This window comes from Helicoverpa zea, chromosome 2 (genome assembly GCF_022581195.2).
Source record: "Helicoverpa zea isolate HzStark_Cry1AcR chromosome 2, ilHelZeax1.1, whole genome shotgun sequence".
Lineage (NCBI taxonomy): Eukaryota > Metazoa > Arthropoda > Insecta > Lepidoptera > Noctuidae > Helicoverpa > Helicoverpa zea.
The window spans coordinates 7,564,658-7,588,210 of NC_061453.1; the positions used below are offsets into that span (position 1 = coordinate 7,564,658).

Below are 23,553 nucleotides of genomic sequence, written 5' to 3' on the forward strand. Positions count from 1 at the left end.
TAGCCTGAACCTATTTTTACATTAATTAGCAATGACCTTTCACATCTCGAAACTCATGACGCAATTTTCCTAAAATACCATTTTTAACCTTCCATCCGTTTGGCGACCTTTATCAGACAGATGTAGGTACAGTGCACACGTACGGATGTACAACTGTGGTACCTCGCCTAATGAGAGCGACGCGGCGACGGGCCGGACGCTCTCACATTTCCATGACGTGTGTAACGAGCCTTTGATGACACTCATCTCCCCATAATACCCATCATTGCCTTTTTGCTGAATTTATTTAGCTTGTTAGGAAATGGTAATTGAAATTTAATTAACACAGTTCGGACTGGGTGCTCGATTTATTTTCATGCTAATGGTTATTGGTTAGTTGTTAATTTGAAAAGTTTGTTTGTATGGTAGAAAGTTATTTTTAAATGGTACATGTTTTGTTTTTTTTTTCTTTCTCTTTTCGTTTTTCACTTTTCAGACTCAATGTTTTAGTGTACTTATAGGTACGTCTATGGTCTGATCATGGCAAACATTACTGAACTAATTAGTTATGAACGAAACGGTTGTATCAGACAAAAACATGATAATTTTTATTGTTTTAGTTGTAAAATCATGAAATTAATCAGTTTAACAGCCAAATTAAAATGCACAAACAAATTCTCAGGCGTAGGATTGCATGGTGGGCCATAGTCGTTAATTGAGTCATAAATACGTTTATTAGTGAGGCAATTACACAGCTAATGATTCCGTAGCACTCGCTTTAATCATAACCCTAGAACAGTGGTTCTTAACCTTTTTGACATGAGGGACCACTTTAACTAAATTTTGTCTTGCCGGTGACCACCTCATCGGTTTACCTAAATTAGCACTCATTTCTTTATTATTTATTAAAAAAAAAAAAACTGAATTTTTGGGTCAGTTCTACTCAAAGCTAAACGCATGTCGGCAGTTGTGTAGGTAAGCAAATGCAAATAAAGAAAATTTTGCCTATGTAGTTTCCAAATGCGCGAGCGAAGCGAGCGCAAAATTTTTATCGGACTTAAACCAAATATTACGTAAAATATATACAAGGTAAGGAGTTGTAAATATACGTAAAATGTAGCCCAAACGTACTTAACTTTTTGTTTGTTGACAAATGCAAAAAAAATAAGGGCATATGGTTTCTGAATACGCGAGCGAAGCGAGCGCGAAATTTTGATCGGACTTAAAACAAAAATTACGTAAAATTTAGCCCAAACGTACTTAACGTTTTGTTTGTTGACAAATGCAAAAATAAGGGCCATAATATAGTTTCTGAATACGCGAGCGAAGCGAGCGCGAAATTTTTATCGGACTTAAACCAAATATTACGTAAAATGTAGCCCAAACGTACTTAACTTTTTGTTTGTTGACAAATGCAAAAATAAGGGCATATAGTTTCTGAATACGCTAGCGAAGCGAGCGCGAAATTTTAATTATTTTTTAAGACTCAAAACCAAAATTACGTAAAATGTAGCCCAAACATACATTTTCACGAATGAGGGGACTAGGTACGACACACCCGATATGCGTCCATGCGAAAACCCCCGCTCGCAATTATAAGTCGATAAAAATTAAGTTAGATAACGTATAGCAACGTCGCGAAGCTAAGCTTCGCGGACCACTTGGAAAGCCTCCAGGGACCACCAGTGGTCCGCGGACCACCGGTTAAGAACCACTGCCCTAGAACATCGACAGCGTATCATTAAGCCGGAAATAATTGCCACCCAAAAATATCTTAAATTCTAATCTCGAAAATAAAAACCGTTTATTAGTTTCAGTTTCGTGATATTTAAACAAAAACAATATTTTTTATTGGAAAAGTTACATCGCTAGTAAATACGTAGAAATACGGTTCGTATCAACTGTTTTTTTTTCAGGATTTTCAGTACACATATAGACGATAAATCCTTCAGTTCTGCAGCCAGATTTAATTATTTCGTTTTCAATTTGAACAAATATTACGTGAAAGATTAATTCTTTGTGAATGGAAACTGAACACGAACTTTATTTATTATTTGTAATAATGGAACTATACATCATTTATTGATAGATATTAAAATATGGATTCGTGACCGCATTGTTTTGTTACTTATGTATGTTTGGTACGTTAATTTAATTAATTTATAAGTAAGTAGCGTTAAAGATGGAACAACCTTATAATCGTTTCAAATGTGATGAGATACTGATTACTATTTAGTTTGATTTGTGCTTGAAGATAGTTGTCTCCCCCTTTCGTTAATTAATACTGGAGAGCCGTACAGCGGACACACTAATTTACTTTTGTTTGTATACTTGTATCGGCATGTTTCCAAAGCCGCTGAAGTGCGACTTGGCCAACTCATGATTGCTTCGTATTTCTGTCGATTACTTCACAAACTTCTTAATACGACCGGCTTTCTGCTTTGTCGTAGTGTTGACTCAATTTCTTTGCATAGCGTACTTGTAGTAACGTTTATTTATTCAGTGAATATGTAACGGTTTGTGTACAATATTAAGCTTCTGTTCAAACTCAGTTATCCAAGGATCAGTGTGATTACGAAAGATAAGCTTTTATTCTTTGTTTTTGTTTAGCGATGCCTCTTACTTGGCAAAATACACTTTTTGTGCGAAGGCTAAATCAGCGCCATGAAACCCGGCTGTCCTATGACGTCATGAAGGGAAATTCTGACGTCATAAAAAAATATTGTACTATCCAAATGTTATGTTTACACGCGCGAGTCATTTGTTGGATGAAAAAAATATGATAATCTTCGTTGTTACATCAAAAACCTTGTATTAATTTCTCATCTCATAAATAACAAAGTATTTATTAAAAATATTTCTTTATTAATTACGCGTAAAAGATCTTGTTCGGTTTTCTGTGAATGTAAACTGTATCTATGTCTCGTAAAGCTGTATCTTACACTATGGGCATTCTTTGTATCGTCAAGTACCTAAATGTTCTATTTACGTGTAGAAACATCTTGCAAAACTAAGTATCGGCGAGTGAGGGCACGCCACCATCGTGGCGGTAAGTCCCCTCTTTGAGGAGTGGCTCGGGAGGAGTCACGGCGCCCTCACGTACCGCATGACGCAGGTCCTCACCGGACACGGTTGTTTCGGGAGGTACCTGCACCGCATCGGTCGTGAGGAGGCGCCCGGGTGTCACCATTGTGCGGACAGCCCCGAGGACACGGTGGACCACACAGTCCAGGTGTGCCCCGCATGGGAAGGGCACCGCCGGGTCCTCGTCGAGGCTTTGGGCGGCGAGCGACCTCTCGCGTCCGGCCCTGGTTCAGGCCATGGTCCGGGGCGAGAGGGAATGGGATGCCGTCGCCTCCTTCTGCGAAGCGGTCATGCTCGAGAAGGAGGAGGCGGAACGCCAGAGAGTTCGCACCTCTCATCCCGGCCGCCGCGCTGGACCAGGTAGACACCATGGGCGCCGGGTGTCGCGAGATGACTCCCGGCCACCGTAGGCGTGGGTCTGTGGGCGGTGAGTTCGGGTGGCTCATCGTCCCTCTGTCTTCCTAGACGACAGACCCGTGTCGACGGCGCGCGTTGTTCCACGCGCTCCTCAAAGAGACGTCAGCAACCCCAGCGGGGCCCAGCAGGGCCAAGGCCTGCCGGGGCTGCGGGTTGTTCGAAAGAGATACCGCGGCCCTGGTACATAAAAGGCCTATGACGGAACACGACGATTTTAGTCAGTAAGAGTCTGACACTCCCTCACCGCTGCTAACCCACAGCGGGAGGGGTCATTTGATGATTTTACGTCGATAAAAAAAAAAAAAAAAAGTATCGGCGAGTGCACAGGTATCAAACACGCAGAATCAAAGCGTACATATCGTTATATGCGTCTGACAAACGTACTTATTTTATTTCAGCATATAAAAATACAACAATTACTTCAGTACTTCGATAGGCACATTGTATTTACTCGCTAAAATAAAAGTCAACAGTTAACATTTTCAATCTAGAGCCGTTTTCAACAGCTCGTGTTTAAACTGTATAAAATCTAAATAAAATTGAACACGGTTCGTTACCGGAGTCAAAACGGAAAATATAATTTGTGTATATTCAGTGTGAACGATGTCACGGAAATAGTTTGAGGCGAAGCTGGTTTTATGTTACATTCATATTTTAACGAAAGGACTTAACTTGCTTTAAGTGAATCCTTCGGGATGTAAAAAATTGACTTATTATTGGGATGCAGTAGAATTAATTGCGACTCGTATGATCATTAATTGATCGAGCATCACAAACGGGTACCTATCGGCCTGCAAATTGTATTTTTATATTAAATATTTGAGTCTTTATTTCTAGTCCACGACTAAAACATTGTACTCTAGAAAATTAAATAAGTTTGAAAGTGGTGATGCTAGACAGTAAATATTCCAATACGATATTACGTAGATAACAACCGATGAACTATTTGCAAAATACTCCCACAATACTAATAAAATCCCATCCAAGGCTCGGGAAAAAGGAAAAAGCAGTTATCAATATAATAACGTAAATGCATGACACCTTAACTTGGTGTTTCTATACTTACCCGTTGATACTCTCCCGGGACGGGAAGATACTAAAAATATGTCACACCGCAAGCCGTGGAGTAAAAAGCCTATGTTTGGGGTCGACCCTAAGCTATTTAAGTAGAATACAGCCTCTTTTTACCCGACTCTGCCCTCTCTATGTAAAGGCGTGTTTATTACGCAAAGCCTTTGTAAATAACAGTGGTGTCAAAGGTAATTGATGTTGTGACCCAAATCTTACGATATTTAAATAACAATATTGTTGCTAAAACCAAACGCTTAAGGAGCTCAAGCAGTTTTGAGAGAAACCCAGTACATCTTTCTTTAATTCATGTAGGACTCGTATTCTTAATAAAATCAGTAATATTTTCGCGTCTGGTTAATTGGTGTACAAAAATGTAACATGAGCATTTTTCTATAACATTTTGCCCATCAAAATAAAAAAGGTAACATAACTGCACACTGTGACATGGCGTATGGACGTGCTCGTAAATTGGCAAAATCTTCGCTCGAGCACTCGGAAGGGTCGCCTATAATGTTTGATGTTGACAAAGGTAGATGGAGGGCCCTGGGCCGTCACAGTGTCGAAGTTCAGGCTCTCAATTGCATATTTAACGAGAGCTCACTAACTGCTGCGATACCGGATACGGACAGGGACTCAGTAATTGGATCACGCTATTTTTAGCACTATACACTTAACTGCCACCGTTTCGCCGTTTGTCGAGACATCGTAATTTTTCTCACTAGTTTGCGGGGTCGGGACATAATCCCGCGGGACTAACCGAAGAGGGTCTTCGTATTACATTCCATTGAGTTTCTTTAGTGGTTATGGTCAATTTTTCTAAAAATAGCGCCGGGGATTGAAAGTGGGCCCAAAATTTTAATGTAGGTTCAATTTGTTTCTGAGACGATCTGGGATTTGTGTTTATCTTTTTGCAAATCTGTGTCATTAATAACCATTTTGAGTACATACATTTATGAAACCTATAAATAAATTGTTGTTTTTTTATTGTTGTTTCAACTTTAAAACATAATTATTTACTTTCAACGTCAACCTAGTTACTATATAGATAGTATATGTATAGTTCGTGGAGGTTCTATAGGATCCAAAGTTTAGAACTAGGCACGCTATCCATGTCGCCATTCCAACAATGTACGGCGGGTCTAACTGTTGTATAAATTAAAAATAGTTTAGTCGCCAAACGGCAGCCGTGGCATGTTTGCCATTACCTAAATAGTTCCCACAATGAACGAGCCATTCATTGCCGTGCCGTAGGTACAAATTTTACGTTCATACAAACTTTGTGTTGAGGAGTACGCCATTCTTAAGAGATGATGTATGTATTTGTACGAACGTACATTGTCTTACCAGTTATTTATTACAGAATTATTCTATAGTTGTCAGAACTTTGCATTAAAGGGTAAGGGAAAGGTATGGCTAATTTAATTAATTAAATTATAAGGTACTTTTTACTGACTTTTGATTGAAAATTTTGTTAAACGAATAATGGCGGAGTTTGCAGGCTTTGTTAATTTATGGCCAGTAAATATTACCTAAGTCTATATTTAATCAAAATATTTCATGCATAAGTCATAGTAATGCTGTGCGTGAAGGAATCTCTTTATTATAAAAGGCGCCTTGAGCTATTTCAGCCACATTGCATCATTTTCAGAATATACCAACTTATTATTTTTGTCATCTGAAGCATTTCATAAATGATGACGTTTGTGACCATCGTTAGGTTGTGCTCTGTCCAGTAAATCGTAATGTATGCAATCTCATTATATTCGCTCGCCGACACCTTTGTGAAACGGAATCGGTAATCAGTTCTAAAGCGATATCGACCGGATCTGCCGATGAATATTTTATCGCAAAATTTTATTGAAGAACCAGAATGTATATTGACGGTCGGTAATAAACTATGAGCTGAGTCCAATAGTTATGTTGGTAGCTTTCTGTTGCGACTGATATCAAAATCTGTCTCCACAACAATAGCAGTAAGCCAGTAATAAAAATAAATATAAAAATACCTAAACGAAATATCCGGTGAGACTCAATAAACAGGCGTTTTAGGTTAAAAATAGATCTGGTCCGTTTGTGTGGCCTTCCAAGCAATAGCTACCCGATCCCAGGGGGCGTGGGCGGCGGGGCGGAGAAGCGGCGCAGGGGGGAAGTACCCCACACACCCATAGACATGATTTATTCCCGAAGAGATCGTTTCCACAGGAAAATATTTAATAAGGTCAGAAATTCTATACATGCTATAGATAATTAGGACAATGTTTATAATATCCGGATTAAATTAATTACCACATCGTGTCCGCAGTTTCGCATAGTTACGGCTTCCTGAAAAATAAAGTTTCGTCATAAAATTCGTATGAAACGTTTAACGAGCATTGATTGACTCTCTGGATTTAGAACTGGCTGGCCGTTTTATTGGGGTAAGCAATGTGGCAAGAATAAACAGAAAACAACAACACTGGGTAGGTACATACGTACATTAGTAGCGTATAGGTACCCACGTAAGGGGTTAGGTCGTAATGCCAGCGCTGATACGTTGATAGCCCTCGCTTAAGCAGAACTACCCGCGAGCACTACAACTTGCACGAAGCGATAAGCACTTGATTTATTTTGTTTTTCCTTTTGTTCGCATTTTATTGGTGTAAGTTGTATTTACATTGTATACATAGATATTTGGTATAATTAGGCAGGTACCAATGTATTAAGATTGGTTTGAGCTCCCTAAAATAAATTTATTACAAATAGCTACTGCATTTGATTATAACAATTACTATGTAAGTCCGTATATTGGGAACGCAAGTATGAGAGTTATTGGTACTGACTTGTAAATACGAGTTAGTTCGACAGATGTACGCGGAAGTCGCTCAAATCCCCCTTGATACATCGCATGAATCGAGTATCGGCTCTGCCTCGCGTGGCAGTGGAAGCATTGTGAATGGACTGACTAAACCATTGATCATGGGCCAATTCTAGGAAGTAACTATCTCTCCAATATTAACAGTACTGAGAATGTCATTTATGATGTAGTCTGAGCAAGCAGAGCGTAGCGACCTAAAGTTCGTAAACACTAATTAAGCATCAGATGATGTTTGTTAAATGGCACAAAGCCTCTACACGTGTCGCCGCCGCTCGCTCCGCTCCACAAACAAAACACCGCTTAATTGCAATTAAATAATTGCAGGAACTAATTTCTAATCTGGCGTTGCCAACACTAATTAATCACTTAAGTGATTCAATCAAATGGAGTGCTCTGATCGATACTCCGCGTTATCGATATGTTGAGCAGCAATTTACTTTCGTTTTCATGTTACTAAGTGAAAAATACTATCGTACCTTAATGTTCTTCTAATAGTCAATTAGGTTTATTTAGCAGCATATTATGTTATTGATTTTTAATTATTGCGCACTGACAAGTTGTATAGTGTTGCACAATACTGACTCGGTATACATTAACATTTTGAACATTTTCAAACAGTTATCTGACCATTTTCAAATAGTTACCACACCTTCCCTACCTACTTGAAAACACGTGTAGGATCTACAGTAAATAGTTCGGGCAAAATACAATTGATTGAATACGTATCATCGTACGTAGAATCATTTACACACTCGCACAATTCTATTAAGCCCACGCAAAAACTACAAAAAAACTGTTGTAGGTAATTGCAATTTGAAATATGCAGCTGTAGTACAAAAGAGTCCAGAGAGGATAAATTTAATTACACAGTTTATTTGTGTTTATTGCGACACGAACAATCCAGCGAACACGATGCTTGAAATGTTATTAATTAATTCATTAAAACGTGCATAACTACGAACAATTTTATTCTCCGAGCTAGTCTATTAACTAGATTCTATCTGCTGCATAATTTATTACATTTACGTAGGTAAGTTCTGGGAATAGTATTTTAGCTTGTATTATGTACTTCAGAGAGTAGATACTTATTAATAAATATGTTGTGTCGACGCTACAGAAAATCTGAAAATTATGAAAAGTTTGCGTCTGTAATGATGATAAATGAACATCAAGGATTTCAAGAATTTCCTCGTGAAACCACAAAGTCGCAAGAGATGATATTGAATATTTTTCATCAGTAAGTATTGCGGTGGCTTCTCGAGGTAACGTGAAAATAATAAAATGACGCAAAAGATGATAGGGCCAGTGCATAAAATAAATGGAAAAATATTTTAAAAAATATGCTACGTTTAAGTGTCGTTTTTATACCTACATTATTTATTAGCATTGAATAGAGATTCAGGATAATTAAATATTAGTATTATTTTTAAGAATATAGGTACCATCAAAATAATGCACCGCATCTAAAATTCATTTCACTAATAGAATTTTACGCAGTATTTTTAAAAACCAATTCATTATCGCTCAGTTTTTATAGACATTTATGAGTTGAAAACTGCATTATTCATTGAGAGTCTCTGGATTCAAAGCGAGTTACCGATAAAAGAATTTTTAAACGTGATCCAACAATTTATGCGACTAATGCAAACAAACTTGGGCTCTTTGTTACAGTAACGTTACGTACATACAAATACTTTATTAGATTTTTATCCGTGACCCGGGATTAGCATGAGTACGATATGTTTCGTATCTCGATTAGTTCCGCTCCGCTTGGCCGCATTCTTTGACAATCGCACAGTGTGTTATTCAGCCTTAAAAGTTGGCCAATAATGGAATTTTATATTTTCCGCTAACTACCTAGAATTGTATCTGGCCAAAAAGCTTATTAGTCACTGCAACCAATAGTAAAACACTTAAAGCGGTAGCTTAATACAGCGCCTCGTGCGGCCAGTCGGAAGTTACAGCTCGCTTACGCTAGACGTGTGATTTTGCGATACGTTGTTATTTCGGTGTTTTCCAAACTCTTGTTTTTGTTTGGTGGAGTGGTTTTGTGTCAGTTTTTGTGATGGATGGGTCTACTCCAGGTATGTACTTTCTGATTTATATCATTTTATAAAAAAATATATTGTAGATTTTTGTATTTATAGCCGTAAACACAGGTCTAATTAACTGTTGTAAAAATAATTTATGGTGCATTTCAAAAAGGGTTTTGTTGTATTTCTGAACATTTCTAAACATTAAAATTTGTGTTATAATATGAGGTTGTTATTTCATTATCCACTCATAAGAAAAGTAGCCGCACGAAACCGCTCCTTTTTTTGTTATTTTTTTTTTCTAGCGGCCTATATTATTTGGTACAAATTTATTTTGTTAACATTATTCGTTTTAATTGTTATAGGACCTTCTGGCATGAAGATGATTACTCGGAAATACTTATATGACATTGCCCAAAACTCAATTGGGTCATCATTTGACGAAAAACTTAAGCTTATGGAAATCGAAGTGCTAAAAGGCTATTTTCAAGACGATCCAAAAATAGCAGACGCTAAACACAAATTGTCCATTGTTAAGCACCAATTTAAACAAAAATGGTTGGCAGCTCAAAAAAACAAAAAGAGATTCGAAGAAAAAAATGCCACGTGGCTAAGAGACACAATAACTTTACCGAGCGCAGGTAGGTGAAGCACAATACATTGCAAACTCGCTATTGTTTACATTATGACTAATGTAACTTTTTTTATAACATATTTCTATTTGTTTGTTTTAGGAGTTAGCCCCGGGCGTCCTCAAAAATCATTTGAAGAATCAAGTGAAAGAAGTAAAAGACGGAAAACCGAAGACCTGAGGTCAAAAGATTTAGCAGAATTAACGTATGCAACACAAATGCAATTGCGACAGGCCGGCAAAGTTGAAGCTTCGAAAGTTGTTAAAGACCTTACGAAAAGTCCTCGAAGAGCTAAAAAATACATCAAAGCCTTTAAAGAAAGTGTTGAAAAGCAAGATCAGCCTCGTCAATTATCACCGTTACAAGCATTGTCAATGTTTACAGAAGCAGAATTAACTAAAACTCAATATCAAAGAGTCCGTGAGACAAACCCAAATTTTTTCCCGTGTTATTCTATTGTTCAAAAAGCAAAAAAAGATAGCTATCCGGAAATTCATCGTGTGACCGAGACATGTGCTGAAGTTCTAGTTCAGAAGTTGATGGATCACACAGGATCAAGACTGATACAGTTTTTGGGAAAATCTGTAGAAAATTTAAGTGAAGAAGAGAAATCCTCATTAATATTAATTAGTAAGTGGGGTTGTGACGGCTCGCAACAAATACAATATAAAATGAAATTTGAGTTTGAAGATGACTCTGATGCCAATATATTTCAAAGTTCAACAGTTCCACTCCAATTACTTTACGGCTCTGAAAAAAAAATTCTGTGGCAAAACCCAACACCATCGTCACCTCGCTACTGTCGCCCTATAAGAATACGTTTTGTGAAAGAAACAACTGACGTAACTAATGAAGAAATAAATTATATCCAATCACAGATATCAGCACTCACTAGTACAAATATAAATGGCATTTCTATAAAGCATAAGATGCTATTTACGATGGTGGATGGCAAGGTATGCAATGCAGCAACACATACCAAATCAACTATGAGGTGCTACATTTGTGAAGCTACTATTTCAGAATTTAATGATTTATCAATGGAAAGGCCATGCAAAAAAGAGAATTTCAGCTTTGGGCTGTCATTATTGCATGCTAGAATAAGATTTTTTGAAACGATGCTGCATGTGGCATATAGGCTACCCATTAAAAAGTGGAATGTTCGCCTTTCTGCCGAAGAGAAACAAGTGGTGGAAGATAGAAAAAAAGAAATCCAAAGCCAGTTCAAAGAAAAACTTGGACTTTTAGTAGACATGCCTAAAGCAAATTTTGGTAACACAAATGACGGTAACACAAGCAGAAGATTTTTCGAGGAATATGAAATTTCAGCAGAAATTACAGGAGTCGATAAAAATTTAATTTATCGTTTAAAAGTAATTCTAGATGCATTATGTTCCGGTATGAAAATAAATGTGGAACAATTTGAAAAATATTGCAAAGAAACTGCCGAACTTTATGTGTCGTTATATAATTTTTACCCTATGTCCCCTACATTACACAAAGTTCTTGTTCATGGAGCAGCTGTCATCAAGGAAGCAATACTACCAATTGGGCAACTGTCAGAGGAAGCAGCAGAAGCTCGCAACAAGAATATTAGGACATTCAGACTAAACTTCACAAGAAAGTTCTCGCGAGTAGAGTGCAACATGGACATACTAAACCGACTTTTATTGACTTCTGATCCTTTATTAACTGGTATGAGATGTAACTCAAATAGAAAAAAGAAGAAATTATTGCCAGATGTTGTAAATCTTTTATGCGAAAGTGACATAACAAATATTAATATTGTTGACAACAGTAGTGATGACGAATAAATAGTTATATATGCAAATAATTGGTTGTTTTATTGTGTTTTCATGTTAAATCGAATAAAAAGTATATATATAAGGCCCTAAAACCAAAAAATATTTTTGGCCAACTTTTAAGGCTAAATAACACACTGTGAATCGTTCGGATATTCGGTTGTTCGGTTGTTATATTACCTAAATATTACAATACGTACCCTCGTAAAATTTTAATAATATTGTTCAATATTGCGCTGCTAAGTACACAATAATTATCATAAGATGAAATCAATGATTTCATAAATTAATACCGATAATAATTATTATTTGTTAAGCGCGATTCATTTGCGATATTGAAATTTAATTACATGTTACAGTTACAGCCTTTTTATCGTCCCACTGCTGGGCACAGGCCTCCTCTCTCACGGAGAAGGATTGAGCATTAATCACCACGCTTGCTCAATGCGGGTTGGTGATTTCAGACTATATAGTCCAGGTTTCCTCAAGATGTTTTCCTTCACCTTTTTATCAGCCATTGGTGTCTAAGATATACGTAGAAAGTACATACAAACTTAGAAAAGTTGCATTGGTACTTGCCTGACCTGGATTCGAACCCGCGCCCTCATACTCGAGAGGTTGGTTCTTTGCCCACTAGGCCACCACGACTTTTTAATTACATATTTACTGAAATATTATTGATTTATATTAATTATTACTGCAGTGGCAGCGTTACATATACGTGGCGTAATATGCATACGATGACTGAAAAGTATTGAATATCGCAGGAAGCTTTTGATTTCAAGGCCGCGGAGCTCAGGACCACACAAAGAATTACCAATTCACAGTGCGACGTGCGTCATCTCAGATGAAACAGATTGACATGTTCCAAAATATCGTGTGTAGTAAAAACTAACATTATTTGTCTACAACAAACATTCAATGTATATTTGTATAGTTAGACAGTTCTACGAAAATTCTCTTTCACTTAATATAGATAAATGGAGAAACATCACGAATACAAATTGATTTCTCTAAACATATATTTATTGGAGTAAGATTAATGTTCGTACAATTGCTTTGTTAGATAACCCGTGTTTTACGACCAGTCGAATACGGCTTTAAAAGACGTCCAAGTGGGATTGTGTGAGTAAAGTATCTAGTTTTGGTTGGCAATAACGTTATACGACTATCGATCATGGTGGTCCTAATAAGCTATAGTTTATAGCTCATCGGAGCTGATAAAGCGCTCGAGCGAGCGTGTTGTTTGTGCCACGCGACAAATGATACAATATACCGAACCAATTAATAATCCTGTCAATCTGTCCACATTGGTATTCCACTAACTAATTTGTAAACCACATAAATAACATTGGTTAGGTATGCTTTTTACCTAGTTGAGGCCATAATTATTGAAACAGAATTGCTTCTATATGTACAACTAAAATATAAATCAAAATATACATTAAAATATAATACCTATATAGCATAATCGAATATCGATCGTGCGTGCGATCAGTGGCGTGCACTTGGAGAGGCCTATGTCCAGCAGTGGACTGCGATAGGCTGATGATGATGATGATGATAGCATAATACAAAAATAAAAGAAACATTCTTTTGAATTCTACCATTTGCTTCATATTATACCACTAGCTTTTCAACCGCATAGTGTAAAGCAAATATCAAAGTCATTTGACGACTTTGAATTCGGTAAGGTATTATACAAATAGATCTTGCTCTTTATTCACAACTTGAGATTTCCAATTTCTAATAACGTCTGCCAGAGTGACGGTTATATTCCTTATAACGGATAGCTAATTATATTAGTCGAGACAGCTGGCTTAACTCGCTCGCTGAACCTCTCACTTAACCTGAACTTAGCGTCATATGAAAACCTTCAGCTGTCTTATTAATAAGCAGTTCCCAATATTCGCCAAGAGAATATTTTGACTTCAAAATTTATGTAGCTAGGTACAATGTTGTTTTTTATAGCTCCCAGGCAATTCATCTTACTCGTGCTGCCCGCCTTACGTTAATAAGTGATGGTGATGCATTTTTTATGAATCCCGACGTAAACAATCTGTATGAGAACCGGGATTTATGAGCGCGTGACCTTCAACAATATGAGACGCTTCAGCAGTATAGAAAGGTACTAAGCGAGCCCCTTCTGAATTAATTTTCCTAATTACTAGTGCCACCTGTCTACAGGATGCCATATTGTTTACACTTAATTAATGTTTGCTTTACATTAACCCTTTATTTTACACCTTGTCTGCACAATAAACTATAAAGCTCGCCTTTGTGTAAACGAAACCATCGGAGACTTTAAAGGCATTTATTTGAAAGTACAATATTTCTTTTGTATGTTTAAGTTGCTATTAAATTTAAGGCCGAGATTCGATTATGATATCGAAAAAGCTGTTACAAAAATGATGGAAGGTTTGCGAAGAAAGATAAGGTTTTCTGATAACGACGAAGTCCAAGTGAGAGTTGTAATTAAAGCATTTCTGTTAGATTGCGGTCCGAGACTGTCGAGATAAAAATATTCGAAAGACGTTGAAAAAGAAAATCTATTACGTGTTTCCTGTTGTTATGTTGGCAACGTGCGCTCGAATAAAACAATAGGTCGCGAACAAATTTGGCTTTTGTACATTCCCAACAGTCTGTTGGAGTGGGAACTTTGTCGATTTCGTGGCAACACTGCAAATGACAGATAGCGACGAGTTGTACATAATTGAGCGAAGGTTATGACGAGAACGTTACATAAACGCGCCGTGCGTGCGTCATCCAACGTTCATTGATTCTACGTACGCCAACGCCGATGACACCCTCACCAAATAGAATAGACAGTAATTGTCTATTATATCACTGACATTTATGACTTGAATGCGTTTTATGTGGAAGCAAATTCAGCTGTTGCAACATTCATCATGTTGGTTGTTTCATCATTTTATTCCACCAATCAAAACCATTCAGGCTCATGTAGTTAATTGTTGAAACATTGTCGTTAATTTAAATTGGACGCCGTTAAACAGAATTACTCGTAATTGGGTTTTCTTTCGTTACAGGAATTTTCCAAGGTGTAGGAGTACCTACAACACCATGCCACCTAAGTAAGCCGTCTCTAGACTTGTTACTTTATTACTGTGTGCACTTTATTCAATCATTTTGTTGCCAGCAATCTGAACACACCCGTTAATCTTTTGTTTTGGCAATTTTGTGGTACGATTGCTTTTTGCTTACACTTGGCTGTTTTTATGGTTATTTTCCAAGTTGCGTTATTTCCACAAATTAAGGTTTTCCTTCGAGTTATTGTAAAAGTTAGTACTTATAGTAGTTCAAAAACATATTTTTCAGCAAACATCGGGGTAGGCGAACGATTTCTATGAAAAATAAATCTCTCTTTATTTATTTGGGGCGTTTCGTGGAATAAATTAGACATTTGTTTCTTTTTTTTAAGTAGGCCGCAGAAACACGCATTTACGGATTGAGACACGGGCAGAATAAACAAAAACTGTCGAGGTAAACACGCTCCGAGTATACACTGAAACATATACGCATGATAGGATTACCGGAAACCTATTTCAGCAAGCCTCTGGCCTCGCTTAATATAAGAGGCAATTTGGCATAGTCCATGGTAATAGCCACCACATAATATATACATAAATACATAGCCAAACCGACTAGATATGTATACAGTTGGCGACCTAGTTTAACTTTTAAAAACGTATTTAAACAGATTTTGTAGATTGCTAAGTTCCGTGTCGCCGATCATTAACTTTCGTGAAAGTTTTATCACTTCACATTCAACCTTATTCACTTTTAAATGTTAAAAATGTGCGATAGAGCGGCTCGGCGGCGCGGGGCCGTGGGGTATCAGCTACGATTTATTATAGTTCGGCCATTCAGAGAATGCGTTCCTGACACGTCGCGATTGAACTGACGACGTAACTTTGCAATGGCGTTGCAGTTACGATAAAAATATTTTTGCTGGTTGTTTACCGTTTTAACAATTGAGGAGCATTAAAACAACATTATTATATCAATAATCAATGAATGTAGTTACGTCGTCAGTTCAATCGCGACGTGTCAGGAACGCATTCTCTGAATGGCCGAACTATAGTACTATTAATCGAGCAGAACAAACTGGTCTCTTCGGTAAGGTGTGTATTGAACTCCGGTGCTATTGGTCGGAGTTTCCACTTTATATTTGCTTTGCTAATTATGTTTAAGTAGGCATTATTTATCAACTGAATGGATGAAGCATTTAGAGTATCTAATTAGTTTTATCTTCTTAAGTAAGTAATTATCTGAGAGCTTTGTTTTTGCTTTGAAAACAAAAGAGCACATAAACGCCTACTATGCATATTGTTAAAGCCATTTGTGTTTTTATTTTCTAAAAGAATCGTTTCTAAATTAATATTTATGTAGTCCACAACACTGTTGATTATTGTTTCGTCAAGATAAGTAATCGTGTCTGCTTGTATCAGTTAATATCTGCTGTATATTAAATAATGTTACAAAAAAGCCCAGCTCGGTGTATGTATATTATTGTAATCTGCGATATTTTCCAGTCGCACACGCCGGTACACACACAATACAACGGTCACACACTGCGAGATGAACTGATAAATGAATTTAACACGACAGCTACATTAATTTGCCAGTGACCCGGATATGTGATATATTTTGAACATTATCCGCTGAAACACGGCCGCGGTTACAACATAGTTCAGACACTCTGAAACTTTTCAGTTTTAATATGTCGATGTATTTATTGCTTGGAGACATGAGGAAGTTTAGTCTATTTCGTGTATATTTTTAGTAAGTATGTGACGGTGCAAGGCCGTGCTTGGTGCAAATCGTCGGAGCTGTCGCTGCACTGCCAAAATGTCACAAATGTCAGTATTGCACTTAAAGTCTGACACGCGCGCAAACGACGCGACGTGCATTCGCCAAGTTGTGCAATCAACATGTTTTATACATGAGCTAAGTTACAGGAGAAGTAGTCGGTCATGTATTTGTACTTCTCTGGTAGGTAGATATAGTTTCATAACGCTTCATAAAATATTTTGCGGTTTAGCCAAGGTTAAAGTAAAGTTAAAGTGATGCATTCAAAATAACATTGCTTGTTAGTTTGAAGGTTATTTCACGTTGTCTTTAAAACTATTGATATTGTTATGTTGTTAACGTAATTAAGGCTGAAACTTACAAAACGCCTGCCGTAGGATAAAAAACCAACAACGTGTATATAATTTTACCAGCAGGAACATAAATTGTGTTTAATGTAGTTAGAGGAGGGATTTGGTGCTCTTGGAAGGCAGCCGGGTCAGCAACAACGTGCCAATTAACTAATTCTCTCGTGATTTGTAACGCGTAGCAATCGGCGTAGCACCGTAGCAGCCGGTTACAATGTTCGTGCTACGAGTCTAATTAGTTGCGATATTTATTTGAATTTAATTTTTGAAGGCGTAAATTATCGTAATGGAATTAATTTTAGAAGCAATAACTCACAGTTTACGTAATTTATTATTGTACAATACATATTTTCCCGGATAATTCTGACCTCGAAATGATTTGGTAAAGCATAAATAACAGCAATTCAACCAATCCATCTAATGAAAGCGGCAGCGCGCGTGCAATTCCCCATAAACAATAATCACTCGCTGATTATGGTAATTTTGTCGATCGATGACAGTTCATTGTGTCCGTGATTTAATGTTGCAAGCTGAATTATGTTTATGGGCCATGATCTTTCGATAAATGAATAATGGCGTATTTTGGTATAGGTAAATTATTAATTCGAAAAACTCCTGTATGTTTCGCTTCGAATAAAAACAAAAGTCGAAGGGGTGTTGTGTACAATATGTAGTTTGAGATAGACGTACGAAACTCACTCGCAAGTTCCAAACTAATTTCCTGCGGCACAAAGCAATCGCCGAGCGACGTGCGCCCGATAGACACGGCACGTCCATCCGATTGATTTTTACTATACCCACCTTCACTTGTTCAGTTTTTGATTTGCGAATACCAGAAAAATCTTCTGTGGTTTTAGCCAATCAAAATTTTATATTTATTCAGGACTCTGCACTTGCGCAGTGGCATTGTGCATGATCCGAAGGTATCTTTGAAGTCTAGTGTTTTTCAATTTATTTATTTTAATTATGGGTAGAAGTCTTAAGATACTCTAAATGACACTAAGTAAATACGTCTTAAAGTTTGGCGTACATAAAAACATTGGCAAAAGCGCGATACAGGCTTTTTCGAAAAAAATAAGGAAAAAGGGAAGAGATTATTCAGGGTTTCCCGTTATTTTTACCTGGCTCGTTCATCGAAACGTTGCCCTAGCTACCTTTTTTATCTAACGTGTTTTGCGAAAACTTTAGCTATACCCTGAAACGTGTGGTAATATCCTGAAAGTTTTTTTTACGACGTCACATAGAATTTCACAAAAACAATGTAGCATCACGTTTTCCGTCGGGGGCAGTCGACAATTGAGTGTTTTTTTTTAATTTAGCAAATTCGTTGCAATAAACGCAAACATGAAATAAGTTTTTAGTGCTGTTTTTGCGAGCAATATAATATATTATAGCGTGTGTTTTGTCTCACGGGCATTGCAGACTAATTATGGATGGGTTACTTCGTTTTTCTTTTATACATGAAAGGCATTCCAAATTAACACTCCTTCATATAGGTACATAATTATAATATACTCATATCGTGAAAAGAAACACAATCTACAATAAAATTATTCCAACTCCAATTTCCTATTCGAGTTAAAGTTGTTTATATATTTAATTAGCTAGAGGGGGAAGTTTTACGATATTTTAATGAACATTAGCTACACGACGTAATTACGCAGAGCTTGCGTGGAGAGCTCCGGTCGACGGCTCGCATGAGATACGTTTTGTTTTTATTAAAACCAGACAATTGTATAGAAGTTATACGGTATGGAGTATTTAATTACAAGTCATTAGAAAAGAAAACAACTTGTATTTTTTCTAATTTGTATGACAGCAAATAAGCAATCTGTATTATGTACTATTTTGTAAAATCTGCATTTTTGTGGAGTAGGTAAAATAATTTGAATACCTACCAACATCGTTAACATCATCGGGGCTATCGTGACGCGAACACTTGCCTGATTAACATGCTGACCATCGCAGAGGCATAAGCTGCATTCAGCACCCGTATGCAAACATGATCGCTCTATCTTCCAATCATGTTGATTCTCTCAGGAGACAGATAAAGGCCCCTTGTGTTTGCCATTTAGCACGGTAATTTGAACATGAAACCGTAATAGCTTATGGGAAATATGCCAACTCGTTATTTCTGTTTAAATGCAGCTAAAACAAATGTGTCATTATGGTTTGGAAATACGTAAATCACGCTAATGCCTTTCGAAAAATTTTCGCGTCTCAAGAAAGCTTGCCAATAGAATATGCATTGGTACAGGCGTGACTACGAATTTACGATTCAATTAAGTATTTCCTATATCACCTACATTTTGCCATTTTTATTTGGTCAAAAATGTACGTTTCTCGTTCTAGAAATCTTTGTCAGCCACTCGCTCCATGAAAAACTGCGTGAGCATTAAAGTAATGCGGATAAAAAAGAGAAAAAACGAAAAATCTAACTCGTGAAATATAAAAGAGAATTTATGTGAAAACTTTTCATTTACAAACAAAGACGGATTGTGTAACAAATGAGGCGACGGGAAAGGAAAGCTTGTTCGTTTATTTCAATTTTTAAGTTGTCGTGACGGCCGGTGGGTAAACAACAAACAGCCGGCGTTCGTGAGCCGGCCGCTCGGCTTCACTTAAAATATTACTGACATATTAAACTCCTTTGTGATTGACTCACTGGAATTGTGCGACATACGAGTACCAACAAAGTTGAGGGATACGGATATCTACAACGTAGTTTCGCGACTTATTTGACTGACAGTTATACAATTCGTACCTAAGTATAATAGTAGATACAGGACACAAAAGGATTTTGTGTAGAAAAGTCAAGCTGAGAAAATTAATACCACTAACCACCAGGATTGTCACGCCCAAGATTTTATATTCACGATAATTCAATAAAAAATGAAATGTAAAATCCCGTGCGTCGTAATTTCACAAGCTTGTTAAAATCAGTTTTCAGAAATGCAATCTCTGAACGGCTCTTTACGTTGCACGTGCAACAGTGAAAATTGTAGAAAGGTGTTTTCCATAAGATTTTAATCGTTGTGATAAATAACAGCAATTAAGGTAAATCTCCTGTTATGTATTGTTAACGGCAAAGTAAGCTTTAGTATCGTCCCTTCTCTTACCGGGGAATGTAATGGCCGACTAGAGATTATAACGCGGCAACAGCTGCGTCTGTGCATAACTTTATTATGCTTTTGCACGTGATTGTTTGCATAGAATAATAAATCTTCTCACAGAATGAAATTACTCAGGAACAACATCCCTCAACTGTATGAATCACTATCACTAGCTACATATTTTTCCACAATTTAAAATGACTTTTTCTTTTGTGTCAACAAAAAGTCGGGGTTATGATATAATATGCTGGTCCGATCGATGAAGTTTGCAAAGATGTTTGCTAAAGAGACATTTTGGAAGTTGCGTTCATTATTTCTTATCTATAAACGCGCCTTGTCAGTACTTTTCGAGGGCGACCCTTCAAATACCTACCAACTAGACGAGAATTCGGTCAAGGGCATGCGTAAAATATTAAGGCTCCTTTTTTGCGAATTTGTTTGTTTAGCTCTAGTACCTACTTATCTATCAGAGATATTATTTTGGTGTTACATACGGATTAAGGATTTACTTACTACTGAGGATACTGTAGATACCAATATTTACTTTGATGACGTAAGAAAAGTTTGTGTTGAAATGAAATTATTTTAATAAAAAAATAATTGTTAAAAAATGTTGGAAGAAAACCTTACCTACTCGTAAAATAATAATGATTATAAAAACTTTCGGTTGTTGAAATGAATATGAATGAAGTGTTTTTGAACGAGTCAGTACTTATGTGCAGGTAGATTCAATCGACACATTGTTTTGTGTTTACAATTCCCACACTGTTCATTTATTTATCGCTTTTTCTACCGCTTTCTATAAATATACACAATTTGTGTTTCACCTTCTCGATGTTACCGTCACACGTGAAACTGACAGGAAGTTTAAAACCACCTTATTAACTATTCATTGAGTTATGAAAACGTATGGAATAATACAGAGTATTATGTACCTTTTACTTTGATATTTATACGACGTTTGAACGTCGTGGTGGCCTAGTGGGTAAAGGGCCTACCTCAAGTATGAGGGCGCAGATTCGATCCCAGGTCAGGCAAGTACCAATGCAACTTTTCTAAGTTTGTATGTACTTTCTAAGTATATCTTAGACACCAATGACTGTGTTTCGGATGGCACGTTAAACTGTAGGTCCCGGCTGTCATTGAACATCCTTGGCAGTCGTTACGGGTAGTCGGAAGCCAGTAAGTCTGACACCAGTCTAACCAAGGGGTATCGGGTTGCCCGGGTAACTGGGTTGAGGAGGTCAGATAGGCAGTCGCTTCTTGTAAAGCACTGGTACTCAGCTGAATCCGGTTAGACCGGAAGCCGACCCCAACATAGTTGGGAAAAAGGCTCGGAGGATGATGACTTTTGATATTTATAGTGTGAAGAAGCATTTTCTGCTCTATTTTTATTTTGATACCTTATATATAATACAAAAATAAACGTAGTACTGAAAAATAAAGTGGAATAAGATCCAAAAGTATCAATTATAAAATCACGACACTTTAAAATCCGACAGACAATCTATCTTTTAGACAGCTAAAAGCAGCCAAAGCTATAAAATACAGCACACAACGTAGCACGCGAAATAAAAGCATTTTTGTCAATACCGAATGTGGCTTTTAAAATATGATTGCTTGTAAATCCGTCACTGTCAAATTGCTTTTATTTCATATAGCTACGTATTTTAAGGCACTCACGTAGCCAGCTTTTTGCTTAACCGTAATTTGTGAATAGAACTTTGCTCGTTGAGAGGATCTCAATGGGCTTTGCGCCATTGAAACAAACAAAACAAAACAGAAGGTAAGTTCATTACTAGATAATTATAAGAGAGCATCAGAAACATCGATAGCACTTATCGTACAGACAATAAATTCATAGTAGAAGTCGGCAGGGCGGGCCGCGATGGTGGGCTAGTAATTAATGGCGTCCCCCGCTATTTCTGGCTCGAAGGACACGCGCGAACGTGACCAGAATGCATTTACAGCTAGCAAAATAAAAATATGAAGTATAAACCTATTATAACTCCTATTGTTGAGTTTCAAAATAAATGTCTCTGTACTTTATAAAATGTGCTGATATCTAGATGATAGCATCTGTAAGACTATTATTTTGTTTCTCTACTCTATCAGGATTTCAACAAAAAAGGCAAATTGATGATGCCTTATGTTTTATGATCGTGAAAAGAAACATGCATGGAGTTTAATGCTGAGTTTGATAAAAGATTGTGCCAGTAAAAGAGTTTGAAGTTTCCGACTTCAAACTCTGTATGTTATGATTTCAGAAGAAGGCATAAACCCACTTTTATGTTATGTGTAGAGTTTTATGAATTAAATCTACTTAACATGTTTTAAATTATTCTTTTATTATATGTTCAACAATCTCATCCTTCTATGTTCGTAGTTCATAGTTTTGTTATTTCCTCGTTAAGTCTTCGTATAATTTGAGCTTCATGATTTCTGAAACAAAATTGACACCACACCTACACACGCTAAGCTGAATGTAAGAAACAACATATATCACCATTACACTGAGTGTAAGACCCGCAATAGTTCACAAGAAGTGTCAAGAAGTCAACAGTTCATGATACAATGAGAACAAATTGTTTCCCAATAAGCCTCGCAAGTGGGTCAGTATCGATGTAGGATGGGGCCGTATCCTGCGTCATAGCTTTAATTCCTTTATCGGGAAAATTCCCGTCGAGATTTCTTCATTAGAACTTGTAAGTTAAAACCTTAGGTTATTTTCTAGTCTTAATGAATGATACATATGTATATCAGTTATTTTTGTTGAATATCAGTTAAATATAAATAAACAATGGAGTTAATGTGAAGTCGCAGAAACTATAATTCTAATAATTGTAAGAAGGTGAATCCATACAAGGATTTTCCTTCTCAATAAACATAGAAATAACTAACTGTAAGCAGTTATCAAACTAGGTGTCGATGAAGCCTTTTCCCTTCGAGTACTAATTCGATTGTACAAGTAAACAAGTGTTACAACTACAAGTTATTATAGACTTGCGCAGCGAACTAGCAAATAGTTTGCTTAGGTTCGTTAATAGAGTTGTTCGTGTTCCAATTGAGATACCAATGTCCAAAACCGGTATTCAGTGGAGCTCTCCTATTTAGAGAAATAAAGCATTGGTTGCACGGTCCCTGGAATCGAGCCAAAAGCATTTAATGCTCTCTGAAATTGCACAATATTGCATATTATTAATTTAAATCTGTATCATGATTTTGTTAATGTGAATAAACAGGCCTTTGAATAACCAATTTTATTATGATTTCAATTAGTACGGTCGACTGATGTATGTCAAAGCCTAATTATGATCATGAATTTAATAGTTTAAGCTGGTGCGCACTTAAATCGAATTGCAACCGCAACGGAATTTATAGCTTTCAGTAA

The 23,553-nt window shown here is 36.9% G+C and overlaps 2 protein-coding genes across 4 annotated transcripts in view; one reads left to right on the plus strand and one right to left on the minus strand.

Moving 5' to 3' along the window:
- The window catches only part of LOC124639853 (pseudouridine-metabolizing bifunctional protein C1861.05), a 106,725-nt gene that overhangs the window by 45,402 nt on the left and 37,770 nt on the right, over positions 1 to 23,553 (minus strand). The window lies entirely within an intron of this gene.
- The window catches only part of LOC124639923 (CD82 antigen-like), a 69,472-nt gene that overhangs the window by 28,669 nt on the left and 17,250 nt on the right, over positions 1 to 23,553 (plus strand). The window contains exon 3 of one of the 2 annotated variants that reach the window (XM_047177427.1): positions 14,920 to 14,964. The exons of the other annotated variant lie outside the window; for it this stretch is intronic. The gene's annotated coding sequence lies outside the window, so the exon portion shown is untranslated. The remainder of the gene's footprint in view (positions 1 to 14,919; positions 14,965 to 23,553) is intronic. 2 annotated transcript variants of the gene reach the window in all.